Here is a 21792-nt window from a genome sequence, read left to right as displayed (position 1 = left end):
GATGCATGTTGGTTTTTATTCACCATGAATCATATTTTTAATATATTTTTACAGTGACCCAAGTGGATAAAAAGAAAGTTTTCCATTTTGTGAAGTAATAACTGCATTCTAGGTAAAATAAAATACAAAGCCAAAAGCTTTAAACCAGAATGGGTTGTTAGTATTAATAAACCACAGCAGTACTTTTTTACATGTATATTTTCAGTGATTATATTGACCTATGTAGGAGAAAATACTTGGTGCTTAATTTGAATAAAAACATTAATTTTTATTCTGTCATCTGGATGAATTGAGAAGATGAAGCAGTCATGTTTACTGAGGGCATGGGGATAGAGAGGCCAGAGGGCAACAAAGATCTTAAGAATATGGTTCTCATTCAGTCAATGTTATGACCAGGAAAGAAGACCCTGTCGCAGCATAGCAGCTGGGGAATAGACATTATTTTCAACTTGGAAACACGGTATTAATGGGTTGTACTTTGTTGTGCAGTATTTGATACATGAGAGCCCCATAGTGAGGAGCCTGTGAAGCAATTTGAAAAATACAACGTATATGTAACAAGGTAAGAACTCTGAGAAGAAACAAAGAATTCACAGGAATGTGGAGTAGGTTGTAGCGAAAAAAGCATGAGCTGCACACATCAAAAGGCACTTCAGAATGATTTGAAATATGCACGTGTCCGCTAGGTCAGAAACAAGGAGAATCTGGTTTGTCCTCTTCAATTTACCTTTGTAAAGCAACACATATCCCCACAGCATCTCAAATGTGATATTACCTTAAATCTTGCTGTTTTGTCCGAGGAAGAATAGCATAGACATGAGTTTTTGGAATATCTGTGATTTGTTCTTGCAAAACAGGGCTTTGAGAACCCTGTGGGCACACAATTAACTGTTTCATTTTAATTCAGCCCTGTGGGAAGGGGTCAGGGTCTCTTACTCTGCCTCTTTGAAATTGCTTTGTAAAGGAGATGGTTAGTTAGCATCGACTGAGCATCTGCTGTCAAAGCTCAGTGAATAATCACCTGATCTCACTCTGGATAGAAAAGGAGAAAGAAATCAGACAGGGCTAAACACCAGTGATTAGTTAGCTTTACTGTAGCTTGGGGATGCACATGGACTAGGCAGGATTTATTTAGTTTTCCCAGGTTTAATTTCTGTGGCTCTCCATGAGGTAATCAAGGCAACCAGCAGTCTTGGAAGGAAAAGAACAGAGCTGATAGCTCCTTTTCCTCCTTCTTATTTTTTATGGAAATTCTCCCCTTTTTGTTTTCATTTGAGTTTTTTGGGTCACAGAAAGATGAGAGCATCCCTGAAGATGGCAGCACAGACTCCCCAAACCCTAGCTGTGGTGCTCAAAGAACACAGTGTTAATGCTTTCTGACCTGACAGAGGGAATCTGTCCCTGTTTCCTTCCTTCTCCTTCATGCACTGAAGTGGATGTTTCTTCTCTCCAGGATTCCCTTCTGCTGTCTCGTTTGTATTCCCATTGAGTGGGGATTATCTTTAAGACTTTCTTTTTTTTTTTTTTTTTCCAAGGAAGTGTTAAAATTTTAACTTGAGAACATGACTGATAAATTTTTTCCTAGCTCTGCTGAAACAAAATGGAGTTGTCACTTTCATAGTTGTTATTTCTGAGAGAAAGTGAACTTTCTCTTAAAATGAATGAAACAAAACCAAAGCAAACATAGATCATGAAGGAAGAAAAATCCTGAAATCTGTTAAAATATCCTTAAAATGTACTATAAATTTTGGAGCCAATTGAAAACTAGCAGCTGTGAATGGTGTTTTTGCTTTTGTTGGTTTTTATTAAAGAGATTGTTTTACCTGTGGTACTATCTCCTTACCAATAAACTAGGTACATCCATAGTTTTTGGAAGCATGCAAAGTAACTCCTGTGATTAAGCTGCTTTTCCACTGTTTCTTAAGGAAGCTCTAAAGATGCTCTAGAGATGCTCTGAAGATGGCATCAGGATTGAAGGCCAGTTCTCATCTCTTCTATAACCTCCCTAGGCAAGCTGAGCAAACACTTCAAATTTCTTATTCTCTACTTGTAAACCGTGCATCAAAACATTTTCCTTCTTTTAGTCTGTCTCTGGAATGCAAGTTCTTATGAATGAAGACAGACCTTGAATGTTTAGTACACTACCTAACAGTTTGGGTTTGTAAAGTGCTTTAGTAATGAGAATACAGACTTTAATAAAACAACCTGCCCTGTTCCAGTCACCATCCCACAGATACTATTGTTCTCCATTTTTGCTCTGGTGGGCAAGAAGTTCCTAAAAATGGTAGCCATGTGCTGGGCCCTTTAGTTTGAATTTCTATAGGCAGATGAAAGCTTGTGTGTTGTGCTATGCATCAGTACTGCCTTGACACAGACTTTTTGGCTGAATGGCAAAGATGACTTTGCCTCTTTTTCAGGCATGTTCCAGTATGTGTATATATAAATTTAGATTATGCATGGCAGTTCTGATTTGCATACTCAGATGTTGGAAATAAGCACATTTTATAGTTCTGGATACTATCCTACTTTGAGAGGAGCTCTCTGTGTATTGCATTTGTGTGCGCAAGTGCTAATTTCAGAGACCTTTTTGCCCTGGCAGCATCTATATCATGCTGTCTGTGCCCTGCTTCTATTCATGCTTTGTGCCAAAGTCATACAGGACAAAGTGTTTTTCTTCCTCCTCCTGCTTACTTGTTGATCATCTCCTTTTTAGGCAGATCTGCAGCAGTCTGATCCAGAGTGCCTTTGGTTTACTGGTACCTATTTTTCTATTTTTCTTTTCTGCCACCTTTTGAAGTCTTCAGAGAGTTAATTTCACTTCTACCCAATCTCCCATAGTTCTCCTATACTTCTGGACTGGTTCTATCTCCTTAGTGAAATCCAGGGCTTCCTAGGACTCCATCACATGCTTTTAAATAGCTGATTCCTCCTCATCTAGGGTGTTGCTTTGCCCCAGACTGCCCGAGTTAAAGCTTTTGAATTCTACCGATGTGAATGCTATGTGCCTCTGCTATTCTGAGGAGCTTTGTAACTTGAAGAAGGGCAATATTGATGGGTTAATGAGTTCCCAGGTCAGTAAGTAGGGCAAAGCTACTCTTCAGGTTTATCTCCTGGGCAGTTTTGCAGTATAGACAATCATAGAATCATAGAGTAGATTGGGTTGGAAGGGACCTTTAAAGGTCATCTAGCCCAACCCCCCTGCAGTGAGCAGGGACATTTTCAGCTATATCAGGTTTCTCAGAGCCTGTCCAATCTGACCTTGAATGTTTCTAGGGAGACGGGGTATATACCACCTCTCTGAGCAACCTGTTCAGTGAAGCTTCAAAATTCTCAGAGCTGTGTGTCTGTTTCCTTTTCCTTGTGTCATTTGGGAGTCATATGGATGAAAACTGTTCTTGTGCCCTTTGCTCAGTGGAAATAGTTCCTGTGCTTGTAGCATGAAAATCTGGGCCCTCACTGAAGACAACTCCCAGCTTGACTGCTGTCTGCAAGAATGACCACACGAGTCAAGGCTGGGCACCTATCTCAGGTAAATAGAGTGAATCCAGTTAGTCTTCTGTTACGTTAAGAAACTCACCTGGAGTGTCTGCCCTAAGAATAGAATGATAGAATTGTTTGGGTTGGAAAAGATCTTTAAGAGCAAGTCTAACCATTAAACTAGCAGTGCCAAGTCCACCACTAAATCCTAAGGATGACATCTACGTGTCTTTTAAACATCTCCAGAGCTGGGGACTCAGATACTTCCGTGAGCACCCTTTACACCTGAAATTTGGGACCTGACTGGCCAAAGGCTCTGTAGAGGTAAGGAAACTTTTCTGGTGCTGGCACCAGAAAAGGTGTCCTGTGGATGGTGAACACTGGAAGTATCTGTGCTGGGAGTCTTCAAACAGTGTTGTTCACTATCTATCTGTTTGATACACTTTGCAACTGTATGGTTCTGTTGAAACCAAGAAAAGTTTGGTGGTATCTGCAACAGAAAGGTTACTTCCTTGTTCCCCCCTTCACCACCTAAAGGTGTCCTTTCAGCAATAACATTGCATCTTAACCTGTCTGGAAACTGCCACCACCAGCAGCACTTGTCTTTATTGTGACAGGGCGCTGCCATTAAGCAGCCTTTCCTCAATTTTCCAGGGAAGTAGGACTATGCAGAACTGATTCTGAAGTGCAGCATTCAATTTATGAAGTGCTTTGGCTGGGGTTGTAGGAGATCCTTTTCCCTGTGTTGGATTCAGTTCCAGGCATCCTGAAATATCTACTAGAGCTAAAATTTGACAGTCTGTTTCTCTTATCATAGTGGGGGAAACTGCTCTTCTTGTCCTGAGACATTACTGAAGATGCCAGGTATGAGAACACCTTTTGTCCTTTAGCATGCAGAGGTGAAGGTTTCTTTAGCTCCTTTTTCCTATAGCCAGAAGTGAAGAAAACCTCAGTGATTTCCATCCAAAGACTGTCATCTTGTATCATGGCAGGGTCCAACAGATCTTGCTGGATGTCAAGCAGAATGTGTGTAGCCCAGCATTGTTCAAGATGTTAACAAGAATTAAATTTTGTGATGTGTTTTCCATATGCATGTTCTGTTTCCTATTCCACTGTCTTTGAATACTGAGGTTCTGTAGGAATTGTATGCTATACACAAAGGAAGAAAGTCTTCCAGTGAGAGGTTACACATGGACAGCACACCTCAGAGCTCCTAAGGCCAGATGGTTTGTAGCTCTTCTTCCCTTTACTTTTCAGTGAGTTAGTATATGAAAAGGAACTGGAGTTTCATGTAGGACATGGACCTGAGTCCTGAATGTGTACCTTTACACTGGAACATTGAAAACACTTCTGTCTGGGGTTATGTGATTTTTGAAGCCTGAGCCAGATCTGCCTTTGAAAACTACACTGGCTATTTGAAAAATAATTTCTAAAAGAGAATAAGAAGATGTGTGAAAATAACAATGCTAAGCAGTGCAAGCAAAAGCAAGGTTTATTGAAAGAAGAAAAGCAACAAAGATGGATAAAGGAGGCATCTGCAGTCTTGCAATATTTGATAAGAGGCTCCTGTTTTGAAGTGATGCAGTTGTTATGGTTTTGTTTCTTAATAGGATTTTTTTATCCTCAGCATCACAGAAGGAAGTTTGATACCATGGCTTGAGAACATGCAAGTTACCCAGAAAACTGAAACACATGCAGAAAACTATGTTTTTTATTTGCAAAATTTCCTGATTTTAAAACCATTTTAATAATTTTTCAAGGGAGTAATTTATATTCTGGAATTTTGTGTACCTGTGCCACCTCTGTGGCACTTTTGAAATTGGGATCAACTGCAGGGCAAATCTCAACAGAAATTGTTCAAGTCACGAGCAAATGTGGGTCAGGTTTGTACTTCTCCAGAACTCCAAGACTGAAATCCCCTTGGATGTATTGACAGGACAGCTTGGTGTGGGAGACGTATAGCTGTTGCTTTCTCCCTCCCTTCACATGCAGTGCATGTCTGGGGCCTTATCATGTAATACCAGTTTTGCAGCCCCGCCCTTCCCCACCACCACCACTTCCCAAAGCTCAACAGCTACAAAGGAGGAAAGTGACTCAAAATTGCCATCCCTCAGCAGTTGTCACCCACCCCTGGGAGGGCTGTTGTGCCAGTCTTATTCCAACAAAGTAAAATAAAACAGCATAGAAACCTAAGACATCATCCCAGGTCTGGTTCTTCCTAAGCCACAGGTCAGTTTTCGGCCTTTGTATCACCCTTGGTGTACCCTGCATGCTTTCACATCTGAGGAATTTTCCCTTTCCAGCTGTGTGCTTCTGCTGCCAGGGGTACTTTCCTGGAAGAATGCTGTCTATGACACCGCTGATGAATGGGCATAGGCCCAAGTCCCCTCTCCTCCCAGGGATCAATACGATGTTGGAGTATGATGCTGGGACTGGCATTGCCTACTTCTTTCAGGTCTGGCATTGATTAGCTGCAGCTTGCAAGTAGAAGTGGAGCAGTAATGCTCTGCAACCTTGATAACCCATACTCAGGAGCCTGCCAGAGTCAAGGGGCTCCTTGCTGCCACTGCAGCCAATAAAGCCATTTCATTAGGCTGGAAAGGTTAATTGCATTGAACCCTGGCATCATCCTCAGCACATGAACATTGCAAAACTCTACAGTGGTGTGAGGCCCGAAGGTGTCTTGGGGAATGGGGAGCCCATCTGAGGTCTGAGAGGTTTTGCTCAGTAAGACTTCTGTGTAGGGCAGTCAGACTCTATATCTGCCACAGCTCTCTTGCCAAGGTCCCTTTACTTTCTTTAGGAAAAAGGTAGTGAAAAAGTGAACGATGGCAGAGTGGTAGCTGTGATCAGAAGAGCACTTGCTGGTTTCATACAGCCTTTGGATACATCCAGCATGCACATACGCACTAAATATAGAGGAATAGCACATACATACTGCAGGTTTTACTTTGAGCCACTCAGATGCGAGAGGTGTAGAAGGCTGGGAGTTGTGGTCTCTGCATGCTGCAGCTCTGCACTGAAAAGGCACCTATAATGTTCTCTGTTCTGTGCTAACTGTGAGCTGCGCTCAAGTTCCTGGAAAGTTGTTGCTGCAGCCCCTTAAAAGATCTAGTTAGGGGTTCCTCTGCTGCAGGTCACTTTCAAGCTCTAGGAGCTCACTTGTCTAAAAACCAAGGAGAAGGCTACCTCCCTGGAGGCTGGTCCTGGGAAAGTTCAGGTGGTTTCTTCCAGTGCATCATTAGGCTTGTGTGTATCTTAGCTAGTTGCTGGTCAGATAAACTTAATTTGTAACATATTTTTTGTCAGGATTTTCAGGGGAGTTTGCTACATATGTGGAATGTCACAAGTCAGTTTTCAAACCCGAGTTTCAGAAATGAAGAACATTATGATCATCTGAGAAATTTTGAGGATCTAAGTAGTGTATTTCCCTATAGCTAAAGAGGAATTTCAGGTTTTGCTGTAGGACCCAGTTACATGTACCCAAGCATGAGAGCAGTGCCTAGCATCTTGTGTGTATATGCAGGGCACTTGTGTTTCAGCATCCCCTTTAATCTGATCTACGGATCCACCTTGCCCCTTTCTTATAGATTCCTGGGACAAGCCTAAAAAGGTTCACATGTTCTCACTATGTCTAATTCCTAACAAGTACCAGGACTCTGTAGCTCCCCTTTCTCCTCTGCTCAGTGTGCAGCTTGACTGGAAGCAAATGAAAGAAAGGCCTTAAAGGTCTGAAGGAAAAAGGTAAGAGAGGAGGACAGGAGGGAACAGCTCAGGTGACATATTTTGTGCTTTGAGGTGCTCTTCCAATGTGCATAGGGTTCTTGGTGGGAAGGGCACAGTGAAGAGCTTTCTCTTTAATACAGTGTGCATTTTATCTCCGCAGACTTCTTGCAGACTTAGTTTAAAGATCTTAGCTCAATACCATTAGTGTATCTCTGCTGAAGGCCCTTTGTAAAATTGATTAGAAAGTGGGCTTTTGCATGTGTGTGTGTGGGCTCTAATCTGATTTGAGTCCAAGATGGTATCTTTAATTCAGTGCATCGCAGCAACTAACTCACGAACTTCACTGAGAGTCAGAGCCCCTAATTTGGTTTGAGAATACATTAGCAAAACGAGCTCAGAAGGCCCCTTTTTGGGGAGAGGGGGAGGGATGTCTTGGGATGGGGAGAGAATGGGGGAGGATGAGAAGAATTGACCTGACAGAGAAGAGTCGTGGATTTAAACAAGATCTTGGGCATGATATTCCTGCAGTGGTTCCTCAGGGGGGGTGTGGAGGGGTGATGGGGGTGGGGGGGGGAAGAGAGAGAAGATAGATTGATTGATTGATTGATTGATTGACTGACTGACTGATGGCCTTGCACAAAACATGGAGAGCAAAGTGAACATCAAAGCAGATTTAACCCTTTCTTCCCACACAAGAGAGAACTTGAGGTGCTGTTTATCCAGAACTGGTTCTTCTCATTCCTTCATCCTGCTCCGTGGGCCAGTGCCTAGAGCAGACACTATCATTGCAGAAGCAGTAGTGTGCTTTTGCCCTGGTAGGTGATCTGCACCAATAAAACTTTTTAGGACTGATACAGCTCAAAGTAAATTATTAAACCACACGTGTCTCCTTCTTTCCTCCTTACTTTGTGAAATAGGAAAAAAAGTGTTAGAAAGAAATAAACAGAACAGCACAGCTGGTGTTTGCAGTGGGACAGTGAAAGCAGTGTTTTGCTGCAGGAGATATGTAAAAATCTACCCTGGGGATTGTTAGACTTAGCAGAGTAGCTATGTACATCCACTGCCTGCTTTATACCTTCTGTCTTTATATATTTTTGTATCTTCTCTTTTCAGATCCCTTATTCCTGTGTCATAGGTATTTGGGGTTGTGCATCATGCTGTCTGAATCAACAGTCACAGGGCCAGGGCAGGGGGCAGTGGGGAGAGAAACTCCTGATTCCCACTATCCCCTTTTAAATAAAGGATTATTTTAATTTAAGAAATTGTTGAAGTAAACAGGCTGTAACTTCTCTTAGATTCTGTTGAGTGCTATGGAAATACTCAAGGCAGAAGTAAATACTTAATTTGGAAAGGTAATTAGTAAGCTGTTAAACACAAAATTTTTTCTATGTTAATTCAGTTTTATGGCTGAGGTCTTGCACACATGTTAGGAAACTTCAAGTTCTGCCTCCTTCAGTAGCAGTATTGTATACTCTTGCAGCTGGCTAGTATTTCCTCTTGCATGGAGTGAGTGTAGTGTTCTAGGACTTGCTGGCTACATTTTGTAAATTCCATTTATTGCAACTGAGCTTTATTGATTTATATCCAGTTTGGCCATTAATATCATGTATGACTTGTATTTTCAAGTGGAGGTTCCTAAATTGTGTTTGCAAAGCACTTATAAGATGCAGGTGTGATTGCATAGATAAGGTATTCGTGGACACAAATGATTAATATAGTTGCACCTACATGTTTACCAACTGATTCATTGTTTTTGCAGTAAAAGTACTTGTTTTGTAGTTGCAATTCAGTATTTGTGATTGAGAATATGACCATCTCTGTGCAATACCATGTTATAGTTGTTTTAGGAAGAGTGGTATCAAATTTTCTGAATTGAGTATACTGCAAAATGTTCAGTATAGTGTCCTTTATGACACATGTTTCCATTTCATTGCTTAAGTATAAAATGAGACAAGGCCACAGCTGCACAGAGAGCTCAACGTATTCACAGAAAATCTAAGCCACTTCCTCTCAAGCAATGCATTTTGGGAGAGGGAGCTTGATATAGTGTCAAGAAGGAGAAGTCAGAAAAACAGAAATGGAAGGCTTTGGCAGTAAGTCTTACTTCTCTCATTTGGATACACAACTGGATTTATGACTTGTTCCAGATGCCTAAGCTCAGCTACCTTTCAATCATTATTTCTGTTAGCCTTCATGCTCTGCAGATAGTATGCAACACGCTTACTTAAGGTTCCTTTTTCCACCTTCTCTGATGAACTGCTGAGGTCAGCAATTTTATTCCAGTAGCTAGCTCTGATGAACTTTGTGTCTATGGTGGCCTCCCCATCCAGACAACACTGCAGTACAGAGAAATAATCCAATTTTACTTGATTATTAATAATTACTCTCAGCTGCTATTTTTTCAGTTGATTGATTAAAATAAACACTGCTCTGATGGGATCTACCAGAGTCCATAACTCCCCTTCTTTGCCTACTGCTATTTCAGCTCCAGCTTCTCCAGGGACAATGTAAAGTGGGGGGTTGTAATGCAGAGTGTCTTTTTTAATGCTCTTTCTTGCTAATTTTTAACCATATGTGACCAAAATTCATTCATCTGTAGTGATGGAGGTCCACAAACCCAGAATAAAGTGTCTGTTTTGCAAGCCAGTGCTTTTGCTTAACAGTTATGTTTTCCACTGTTCAGGGTTGAAGGTGGATGAAAAAACTTAAGTCTTTGTTTTAGTCTTCCAAACTGATCAAAGACTATAGCTTTTCAGGACATTTGTTTTATATTTACAACCTTGTCTTATGTCTGACTGCTTGTGTATCCCTCCCACAGGGTTTCATGACATGAGTGAGTTTGAAGGGATCTGTGTTGTACTTGTGTGAGGCTTTTTCTGTACCAAATGTGACAGTTTCCTTTTAATATTTGGACTGAGCATACCGAAAGACTCTCTCAGTAACTTCTGGCCTGAAATGCTATCCAGCAGTACTTCAGGGCCAGAGGACCTTTAAAGCATTTGCAGATTTGTCAGGAACTTACACATCAACTAAATGATGCCCCCCCAAAATAGGAAAATTAACGCTGACCATTTTTGCACCAGCTTTGTGCACTGTCAGGAACAACCTCTCCTAGCACTGCAATCCAGTGTGTGTGTGGCTCCCTTGCTGATTCAGTCTTGTTTGTACCAGATTTGCTACTAATGCCAAGTGGTGAGCATCATTGCAGCCAGTACCTCAGGAAATCAGAACAGCAGTTCAGTGCAGCTGGGCTGAGCAGTGATCCTACAGAGCTGCTGCTGTAAATCCTGTGGACTGGAATTCTCTCTGTGGAGGTGGTTGGTGCAGCATGGGAGATGGTTTTCCTACTTGTAGCTGTTTTCATTTGCATCTTGAGTTCCTTAAATTTATCCTGTTTTGGGAATACTATTATTTCCAGGTTGAGCAGGTGGGAAGTGATAAAATTGCTTGAATATGAATAGAATTTACCTCCTTTTTGCAAGCAGAATACTTGTCAGAGGTAGCTAGAGCTTGGATTGTTTATCTGCGTAGGATCTACTTATCTACCAAGGAAACAATGAATCTCTAATAGATCTTTTTAGGGAGCCTGTTGTTGAATTTTCCCTCCGGACTGAAGTGGAGAAGCCTGTCACAGCTGGCAGCAAAGTGGTTTCCAAGGGATTCTCAGGCCAGCGAATGTCACCTGGAGATGGAGCAGTTGATTTGCAGTGGTTGGGTAGGACCATCAATCTGTGCAATGTGACTGGCAGGAGGCTGGTGTTTATTAGTGTAAGGGGGAATTTCTGAGAAAGCCCTCTACAGGGAAAGATTTGTTCATCTGGCTTTCCTTCCAAGGAACACTTGAAATAAAAGTGGTTTAAGACAAGTCTCCAGAAATCCAATGAAGGGCATGGGTTACCTGCAATGTTCAACATTCAGATATCTCTTCAGATCCTGAGGTCCAGTTCCCGTTCAGATCAATAGAAATCACTATTTAATTTCAATAGTAGTTGAATCAAGGCTTAGATGAAGAGATAAGATCCTGTCCCAATTACTTGTGATGTATTTCCACTGTAGCTGCAAATGCTGGATAGGGATCAGGTAGCAGGTAAGATATTTGTACTTAATTCCAGCAATTTTTCCTTAGCAGCTTCAAAAATGAAGTATTGTTTTGTGGCTCATAGAAGTGCTAAGAAGTAGCATTTCTATCCATGAGTGAATGAGAAAGAAGTTCATTCAAGCTCTCATCAAAGTGGATAAAATGTCCAGGTCAATTTTTGTAAGCTGATAGGGAGCCAACTTTTCTGAGCTTCTGATCACATGCCAGCAGTGATTTCATTGTGATGCAGAAAAAATGAGGTAAACTTTAAATGGTACTAGATGGAAAAGCAGAGCTGATTTCTTCAGCAGCACTCAGCTTTCAAAACAGACGTAATGATTTTAGGCTGCAAGATACTCCTTGACACATGCTTAATCCCTACAATGTAAAAGGACTGAATAATATAAAATGACCATTTTTTTTTTTTTTATGAGTTGATGGCACAGCTTTGATGGTACTCTTGAACTTCCAGAACGTTATATAAAGTTCCAGCTTTTCTGATTATTTAGATTGAGGGTTTTTTTGCCAGTATCTCTCTGTGCTAACTAGCTAAAGAAGATAGCATGCAGTATCAAAATGTTTCTGTGGACATTAACACATACACATTTCTGCATGCATATAAATAGAGAAATGAGACTTGCTGAGTGAAGGACGAGCAGAGGCCTGTGTGAAAGACGCATGGAGTACATTCTTTCAGTACATTAAAATTAGAACCTTGTTTCACGGAATATTTTTTTGTTTCAGAATTTGATTTCATTCCAACTCTGCAACCTGAAATTTTAAGCAGAGTGGAAAGTCCAATGTAGTTTATTTTGATGAAACTTCCAATATTTTGTTACATTATGTTCTTGAAACAAGGCAGGCTTGGCCAGTCCAAGAACACATGAGAAAGCACGTGACATGCTAACCAAAGTTCCTAGGAACCAAGCAAAACTAAACATCTTGTTTTCTTGAGAGTTATTTTGGATATCTTAAACTACAAACATAGCCAAAATTGATTTATTTCTGTAATGAAACATAATATTTTTTAAAAATAATTTTTGATGAAAAATGTCTGATAAAGTGTAACTACAAAGGAGAATGGGAAAAATGGATTATTTGGTGATGTAGTCAAGAGGCAGTTGGTTTGTGAAACAGCACCTGAGGAGATGGAAAATAAGATTAGGGACTATTAGAGATAATAGACTGGGTCACAGGGGACTGGGCTTAAAGTACAGTCAGATGCAGGAGATCAGAATTGGTCTGTATAATACAGACAGACTTGTGAAGCCAGTGCTTTACTCTGCTGGCTAGATTGCATGCAGGAAAACACCAACTACTCACACTACTTACACTGGCAAATCTCTGAGCTGCAGTGTTGAAGAAAGATTTAAATTCTCCTGACAATCTTGAGTGGAGGCCATCATGTGAGCACGGGTCTTATCTGTTCATAGTTCTGTTTAGCACACTCATTTGCACACTCCATTCTTTGACTCATAGTTTCTGATTAATTCTATGAGGTTCCTAAGAGGTATGTCATTCAAGACCATATTTCTGCTTTTCAGCTGGGGAAGCAGTGTCTTGGAGAGTGGCAATGACTTAATGGAGTTTCTGAGAAGATCAGTGTTGAGGCTGGAATTAGATTTGAAGACATTTTGGCTGCATTTTAAGGGCTCTATACAGTGAACTTCACTGCTCTATGTCATACACACAGAGCCAGTGACCAGGTGTCATAACATGTATCTGGATTCTTAGAGTGTGCTTGGGGCACAGATACCCAATGGCTGGGGAGGGGTGTGATCTAAGTGTAGAATGGTTCCCAGAAACTCTGCTCCCAAGTGTGGGCTCAAAGAAAGGATGGGCACAGGGACAGATTTGGAAGAGAAAGGTCTACAGCGTAGACCAAGCCAGAGGGTGGTGGGCATTGGACACAAAAATAGTTTGCCAAGGGCAGAGGGAACTGGGAGGCTGGGCACACAAAGCAGATGAAGTGTGAGTGTGTTGAATTATAGATTCTGTCTTTATGCATCACATTGATCTCATTCAGAGTGTTATACTTAGCATTTCATTTATATAATGTCGGGGTGTTACTTGGGTTTGTTTATTTTTAACTCATGGATGACTGGCAGTTTCAGTCTGGATGCTGTCTGGAAATGCAATGGGAAAAATTTGTTCAGGCCTGGTAAAAGGATCTCTGGAAATTAGGATAAATGTGTTTTCCTGACTGTTCATATTGTCTTGTCACTTGGGAGCTAAGTAAAATGCCCTCCCACAGACACACTATGCAGGGGGTGATGAAAGCACTGATAATTGTTTACATGCATTGGTAACTTGGTTGTAATATTGTTGATACATATTACATTGCATTGAGGAATCTAGGAAGGGAAAAAAAAAAAAAAAAAAAAAAGGCCCAAAGTGCATTCTGCATCATGCATTAGGAGTCCAGAGCAAAAGAAGTTACCCAGTGAAGTACATCACATGACCAGAAGAGCTTGAGACTAGAAACTGTCTCTTAACTATGTGGTCATGCCTGACCACACTGCTAGTGGCCACTCATGGACTTGCTATTTGTACAGTGTTTCACATTGTAGACAGGGCTTGAGTGTAACCAGTTTGGGGATTTGGAATGTAAACAGCCTGCTGAATCAATAGACACCAACACCTGCAAAGATCCATCTCTTACAGACACCGCTGCATGCCCCTTTCTCTCTGTGCCACCACCAGATTCTCCAAAGGTTCTCACATGTCCTCCTATACTGAAGAATCCTGGAAGAACTAAGAGGGTTTCCCCCCTTCAGGTTTACACAGAGCATCCTGCATCCAACTCTAAGGCCTGCTGAACTCCAGTGGCCTAAGGCTGCAGAATTTGCTTTAGAAGTGACCCTGTTTGCCCTGATGGGTTGCAGTACTCAGTGCTCTCTTCTCACCAGACATTGATTTCCATTTCCCATTGCTCTGAACTCTTGCATGGCTGACACACAGTGAGCTCACTCTATCTTCTGTGAGCTGTCAGGGTTGTCCACTGGTGTGAATGCCTAGTTTCCAAGACCTCCCACTGTCAAAATATTTGACAAAGCTGTGCTATAAGTGGATTTGTGTTTCTGGGTTATCTTTACCCATCGTCCAAGCTGCTGACTGTCTGTTCCCCACATATCTGTTCCCCTCAGCCCAGTAGTGTCTATCCATCTCCTCTTTCTATGCATCTAATGGAGGTTGGTAATCCCGTTAGGTGCTTGCAGCAGGCGCTGCCGAATTTGCTTGCAAATGCCTGTGCCAGGTCGAGTGTCATTGCCAGCAGCGCTCTTGGCGGGATGAAGGTTGCATTAGTGAACAGTAATTGAAATGCAAAATAACATTTTGATCGAACGAGCAGGCTGTTTATTTATCAGATCAATAGCCAAAATGCCCCATCTGGAGAAGTCAGCGTGATAATAAGTGATAGCATTCCAAGGGCAAAAGGAACAAGCGCAGCAGGGAGGACATGCCGGCAGGGTGGGTGGGGCTGGGTCACTCCGGGCTGTTGGTTCATGAAACTTGCTTCTTTTTAGGTCCCTTCTTTGAAGAGGGCAGCCCCCCTCCTAGTGGCATCTCAAAGGGTTCCAGACCTCTGGACACAGAACAAGCACTTCTTAAATACAAGATCAGACAGAGTGCAGACATACATAAAATCACATGAGTTCTTCTCCTTCTCATGCTCTGGTAGATACAGGGCTGTTGACTGCAGATGCAGACTGCCAATGATAAAGCTTGGTTAGGCAGTGTTTTTTTTATTGTTTGTTTTTTGCTTTAGAGCATTATGTTTCCTATAACACTCTGAACACTCACGGTGATGATCTGGAAATATGAAGTCATAGTTTGGCTTCTATAGCTAAGCTGCTGGAACGGTGTCTAGGTGCATCCATATAATGAAGAAAGGAGAGATGCGGGAGGGGATGTGTGAGGAAGGGGTTTGTGTGTGTTTGCACAATAAATTTATTATATGTTTGCAGACCTGCTATACACAGATGCCCTACAGAATAAAATCTATCTCAGAAAGGCACTATATGAAAGTGTAGAAGCAGCTGTACAGCTTCTTTGTGGGTGCCTATCTGCCTATCTGTCAGCTTTGCTCTGTCTGTCTGTTGGCTTCTACTCATCCATTTGTAGGGATGTTAAAGACAGGAAGTGAAACTGACGCTGAAGATGTTGCAGGCTTGTGGTTTTTTCTTTTATGTCCCAAAATAATATCAAGGAAAAGTGATAACTTCCTGTGATGAGGAAATAGACTATTCCCCATGAGAGAAAGGAACGTTTTTGTGGTGGGTTTTATTTTTTTTATAATTACATTTAGCTAAATTCTCAACTTTGGGAGGACAATGGAGGTAATGTAAATGTATGAAATGTATTTCTATTTAGAATTTGTTTGGAGTAAGGCTTTTTGGTGTGTTTTGGTTTTTGTTGGTTTTTTTTAAATGTAGAGAGATGAATGTGCAAGTTACACAGTGTTGGGAAAAAATGATGGGCATGTTCTGCTATATGATTTTCTGTCTAAAGAGTGGTTTGTTGGCCATGGTCTCCTCCTCATCTCTTGGTTAAGGCAAGTAAGAAAGCAGGACACCATGGGGCCTCAGGTAGGGCTGTCTTTGAGTGGTCTGGAAGCTGCTTTGTCAGTCAAAGGAAAGCAGTCTGGAAGCTGGATGAATGAAGTGGATTTGGAACGAGTCATTAGGGTTTGAAGCTGGAATTTGGGTCAGGTACAACTGGGTACTTAATATAGGCAGTGTGTGGTAACAGATCTGCTAAATACCCACCAAAGGTGGGGTTTTAAGGACTTAGCAAAACTGAACCTTGAGGTTATCTTAAATAGGTAGCTAAAGATAATCCTGCATGTTGCAGCAGTTTAAGGTGTGCAGAAGGAAACTGGTTTCCATGTATTACCTGTTCTCAAATTGGTGATGTTCATTAGCTTGAGAGGAGCCTGGTGTAATTGTCTCTACCTTGTACTCCCCTTTTCTACTTATTCAGGTGCTGTATCTCATTGTGTAGCAGTTTTCTTGTCTGTCATTGACCTCATGTAGTTCTTCTCTTGTGCTTCACCAACAGCCCAACTCACTTCCAGTTCCACACTTTTCCAGTGGTTCTTGGATATTTCTCCTATGCCAAATCCAGTGTTTCCTCTTGCTCCGTTAGCTTGCTTTGCTAACCTATTATCTTAGAAATGCTTTCCAGAGAGCCAGGCATAAAAAGATTTCAAACTGGAAAGCACTGATTGACCATTGTTATCTTCCATGCCATAATTTATATGGAACTAATTTCAGTCAGTTTTCCAGGATGTGTCTGGTTTTGAGTAATGTTTCTAATGATAAGGCACTGAATTATAGATTTCTCGGAGACCTACAGGTGGAATCTAGATGAGGTCTATCTCTTCTGTCTGGATTGTCCTCACAAGGATGGGAGAAAGAGGCAACGCCCCACTACAACTCTAACTTTTAAAGTGTAAGAAACAGAAACCTTAGGGAAAAAATTAATTAGCATGTTAAACTCAGAGAATTCCTAAATGCATTCAGGCTGGAGAGCACACAAATTCAGATTTTGTCTGAATAATCCTAGAATCCCCTCAGTAAACTAATATACATAAAGAGATGCTGCTTCTGAAGTCTCTTTTCACATTTGTTTCTTGAATGCTGTCCTCGATTTGTAGGTATCTCCGATCCTAATACATTCCTCAAACACTTAGAGGAATTAAGCAATACCTCTATTTTTTTCTTGCCATTGCTCATTGTGAATTGTAGGCATGGTTGAAGGGAGAAGAGCCTTCAATGGATATCTTGAAATGCAAGAAAGTGCAGGCTAGTGGCAATCTTCTCTCAGAAATGCTAAGAGGGTACTGAGTGAAGGAAAAGGTCTACATGAGATGAAACAAGGGATCAAGCTGGAATGCAAAAAATAAATGTGATATTAATGGCAGTGCTGGAGGTTTTTTCTTTCCTTACCCAGCTGAAAAGGTGGAAGCAAAATTCTGTTGTGAAAGTGTTTGAAGTGTGCTTTGCTGAATATGTTGCTGTATGGGTCTCATTCACAAGTGTCTGAAGGACACTGAAGGTACTAAGACATATAGATTATAAGTGGCCTAGATAGGCAGGGTATAAAGAAAGACATTCAAGAAGAAATGAAGGTCTAGCTGAGTATTTGAACAGGGATTGAGTTGCAGCTTTGCTGTATGCAGGTGAAATTGTTGAACTGGTGTGATCAGTCTTCCAGATGTAGAAATCCAGGGGGGCAGAGAGTATGGACAGCCTGGAAATGTGAAACACAGGATGCTACCACAGGGAGAAAGAAAGGGAATGGTAAAATTTGGATAAGCAGTAAACAGCAAGTCAGTCCTGGTCCCTGTTTGGCTGTGATATCAACAGTAAGTATAAGCAGGAAGCTTTAGCTCAAGTGCTAAAGCAATTCGCTCTGGAGGGAGTGCAATTAGTACACCAAAGGGCAAGGTACCTTCAATAGGAGATGTGATAATAAGAGAGTGAACTGATAATAAATGTCACACCTCCAGATTAATTGTCACTTTATCTATGTAATACTTCTTACCATTTACTAGCAAGAGTGTCATCCTAAGGGTGAAGAGACATTACAAGAATGAGGAGAGGGATGAAGGCTAGTAGGAAATCTATAATGTCATTTGCCCATGAGAACCCTTTTTTATTTATTAAGCAGCCTCCAGACAGTTTGCTGTGGCAGCTTTTATCAGCATGAGCTACTTGGCCTAGAGAAGATCTACTGATATGTAACTGGGCTCTGGTTATGCAATGGGTCAAAGGGATAAAATGTCTTGTGAGCATTAGACAACCAAATACGATTTGTGTAAGAGCCAGAATATGAGCACTTGCTGTTACCATCTCCTTAGCTTGCAGAAGGGCCCAGATTGGACTCTGTCTCCCCTGCAGCGCAAGGAATGTGTTCCTCCAGTCTATATGGCAGAACTGGTCTCATTCAGCGGCACACTTGAGTAGGTCTGGTACAACCCAGTTCTCTTCAGGACTGCCAGGGGAACTGACCCCTGGAGACAGGTGTCTAGATAGGCTCTTGCAGTCGGAGAGCTGTGGGACTTTGCTGGCTTCCTTACAAATTTTTATTTTAGCTTCTTCAGCCTCCTGGCTCAAAAGTACTTCCCCTGACCCACTGTCAAATTATAAGGAAAAAAAAAAAAATAAAAAAAATCTATACCTCTATTCAGAGCAAGGGCAAAAGGCAGGCTGACTGTGATGCATTTTTACAAAATAAGCCAGGTCCAGATGCTGAGCAAAGTCAAAAGCAAAAGAAAAAGATTGAGATTGTAATTGGAGTTAAAGAGGTGTAGCTCTTTTAGAAGGAAATGCTAACAGTTGGATCTTGTAACAACCTGTCAGTCCCAAGTTTGTGATCTGCAGGTTGGTATTCATGCTGTGGAGCAGAAGTCACATAATGCTTTCCACTACCAAGCTCATCAGCCTTTTCTTATGTTATGGTTTATGTTTGTTCCAAAGACAAGTATGTAGTATTTGTGGGGGTTCATTACAAACAAATGTCTTGCAAACAGACTGTCTGGTGTTTGCCATATTCTACAGACAGGAGCATAATGCACAAAACCTGAAGGGATTTGATATTAGCAAACATGACAGAAGTCATAGAATTCATATCTTTACTCCAAAGTACTCAGGTTGATCTGAGTTTCTGACTCTCTTGTCCTTTATAGCAATGCAAGATAATGTGTTAAAAACAAAACAAAACTAAAAATAAACAAATAAAAAAACCCCAAAACCCAACAACAAAACAAACAAGCAAACAAAGCCAAACCAAAACCAACCAAACAAAAAACCCCAACAAACTCAAAAATCTGTGCACCAGTAACTTGGTGATTCGTGTTTATTATCATGCTCATCACCCATGTCCTACCCAACCGATTGGTTATCTGCAGAGGGAAATGAAGTTTGACCTAAGTGGAGGATATGTTCCTGTACAATAGAACAAGCCCAGAACAGCTTCCTGGACTGTGGCTGGTATGGCTGAGTTACCTACAGCTCTCCACTGTGCTGGGCTAAGGTGGCACATTGGCAGGTCTTACTGTTCTTGGACTTGTGTGGAGAAGAGCTGTCAGTAAAAATTAGTCAAAGATTAAAGATTGTCAGTAAAGAGGAGCCTCTAGATTATGTTTCTCTCATGTGAAGCCCATATTAAATAGAAGAGCAGGAGAAACCAGGGGATGTGCTGATCCTCTTGTGTCCCCAGCACCATGGTGGGTGTCCTGGAGGTGGGGGTGGGAGAGGTGCGTGAGCTGTCCATGGTAAGAACAGGTGGGGGCATCTCCTCACCATGACATCAACCTGTAGCATGTGACATAAAATTACTGTGGCTGTTATGGCAGCTGTCACACCTAGCCTACCACTAGGAAAACATTATTTCTGTCCCCTGTATCTAAAAAAAAAAAAAAAAAAAAAAAAAAAAAGTGACAAAATTTGGCTTGTTAGTGGAGTTGCAGCTGGTGTTTGAGAAGCTGATCCATATTGTTTGCCAGCCAGCTTGTGGGCCGCAAAGCTCTCTCATATGTCCCACAAAGGACACAGAGTCTGTGTTGCCCAAATGGCATCATGGTATGATGTTCACATTTCATATATGCATGCAGTGCAAGTTTATGTCATCTAGGCTAACAAATAGTGATATCAAAAATAGGCCTCTATTGCAGAAGAGGTTTGATGTCTTCTGTCTCTTTAAATCATTGGTATTTCTGCACATTAGAGCTGCTTTGGTCTTTCATGGTTGATTTTAAAATGCCTGTTCAATCCAATGTGTGCTTTTGTCACAAGATGGGGCCTAAAGTGATCAAGTTTGTAATAGCAGTGTTCTCAGTTTTGTCAGTAAAGCTTGAGTCTACTATGAGGATTCCCTGTTCATGGACTTCAGGACTACAGTGTACTTCCACAGGCACAGCTACAGGGCATGTAGAGGTTACAAGCTTTACTGACATTTTGCCTTTAGGGGTTTTCAATTTGATGGTAGACCTTAGCAGAGACTGGAAAAAAAGTCAAGATTCCATTCTCTCTAGAACCCACATGAGTTTGTATGAGAACCATCCAAAAAAGCCCACCTTGACCTTTTACATTTCTCCCAGAATAGAGAGGGGTTTGCCTGAGGAGGGTCTGAGTGTTCTCTTGCTCAACTTTTCCCCCAGATAATGTTAGTCCTACAGCTATGTTTAAGTGTTCATTTTAATGACAGTCTTACTGTTGGAAATTTCCAACGTATTGGGTTGGTGACTGTGTGAAGGGACTGGCCTAGATGACTTAACTTTTCTAACATTCCTCCAGAAAAATGGAATGTGGCACTGAGCTAGCCTTGCTTTCCCTATTGAAGATCATGTAATGAGGATCAGGCACTAAAGAAACTCAGCAGTGCTGCCTCTAGACTCTCCTTGATCCAGTTTGGAATCAGGAGTGCTTCAGGAAGAAGGTACAGAGTCAAATACTTAGATTTACCTCAGCACTTAGATACTCCAATGGAATTCAGTTATAGAATTGTGGATACCTTGTATAAAATTGTGGATAGTCAATAGAGAATCCTTCTGCTGGGAAAAAGTTACCTTCTGTTACAAAGCTGGGTATTGTTCTGGCTGTCTTGCTACCAGGTGTGAGTGTTTTCTCTTGAGTTAAGCAAAGTCTTGCAGATCAAGAGTACTGAAATCCTGTAATTTTCATATCCAGAAGTGGAGTAAAAAGGTAAACGTAGCCACAGATTACTATTTCTGGCAAAAGCAACCTCAAAAGATGTGCAACAAAATTGTCTTATCTGTGTGAATACCAAACTTGTAATCCTTGAAGTTTAAAAGAAAAAAATATTGGGACAGTATTTACTGCCTTGATTTTATAACACTAATCTTTTATCCCTTTCTGGTGCTGTCCAGCTAGTAGTCTTTCCCTTTCTTATTGTTGGTGTTCTCAAGAGAACATTAAATTCATAAGCTGTCCAGTCATTAGAGAGAAACAGTGAAAGATGAAAGGCTAGAGAAGAACTGGAGAAGCTTGTAATGTTAACCCAACATTGCTGCCCAAGGGAGGTAATTCTGATGGACAAAAATCCAAAGCACAATCTTGACTCAGTCTAAACCTGCATATTTACATCCAGAATCACTGAGATTGTCTGAGGGCAGTTCCAGGCACATAAGGGCTAAGAACACTGTTAGTGATAAACACCAGTAAGTTTATGAAACAGGAATACAGCAGACTATAGCCCTTCTTGATACAATTAGATAATTTGTGGGAAAAAGCAATGCAGTAGATACATTGACTCTGGACCAGGCATGGGCTTTTGACACAAAGCTGTGCAAGATCTTGTTAGGGAAATCACATCAAATTTAGTTTGATAACAAATCCTGTGAAATGAATCATGGATTAGCTGACAGTGTAAACAGAAGGGTTGGAGACATTCTTCATCCTTCTGCAAAGGTGGTGTCCAAAAGGGCAATGTTTTGGTTTTAAGTATTCATTAGTGACCTGGAGGAAAAATGTAAAAGGAACAGT

The 21792-nt window shown here is 41.2% G+C and overlaps 1 protein-coding gene across 7 annotated transcripts in view; it reads left to right on the top strand.

Moving 5' to 3' along the window:
- Positions 1-21792, top strand: part of ESRRB (estrogen related receptor beta) — a 124963-nt gene that overhangs the window by 59215 nt on the left and 43956 nt on the right. Inside the window, exon 1 of one of the 7 annotated variants that reach the window (XM_071745925.1) lies at positions 3294-3529. The exons of the other annotated variants lie outside the window; for them this stretch is intronic. The gene's annotated coding sequence lies outside the window, so the exon portion shown is untranslated. Of the gene's footprint in view, positions 1-3293; positions 3530-21792 lie in introns of those variants that run through there. 7 annotated transcript variants of the gene reach the window in all.

Source organism: Heliangelus exortis, chromosome 5 (genome assembly GCF_036169615.1).
Source record: "Heliangelus exortis chromosome 5, bHelExo1.hap1, whole genome shotgun sequence".
Classification (NCBI taxonomy): domain Eukaryota; kingdom Metazoa; phylum Chordata; class Aves; order Apodiformes; family Trochilidae; genus Heliangelus; species Heliangelus exortis.
This window is presented reverse-complemented; position numbering and strand designations above follow the sequence as displayed.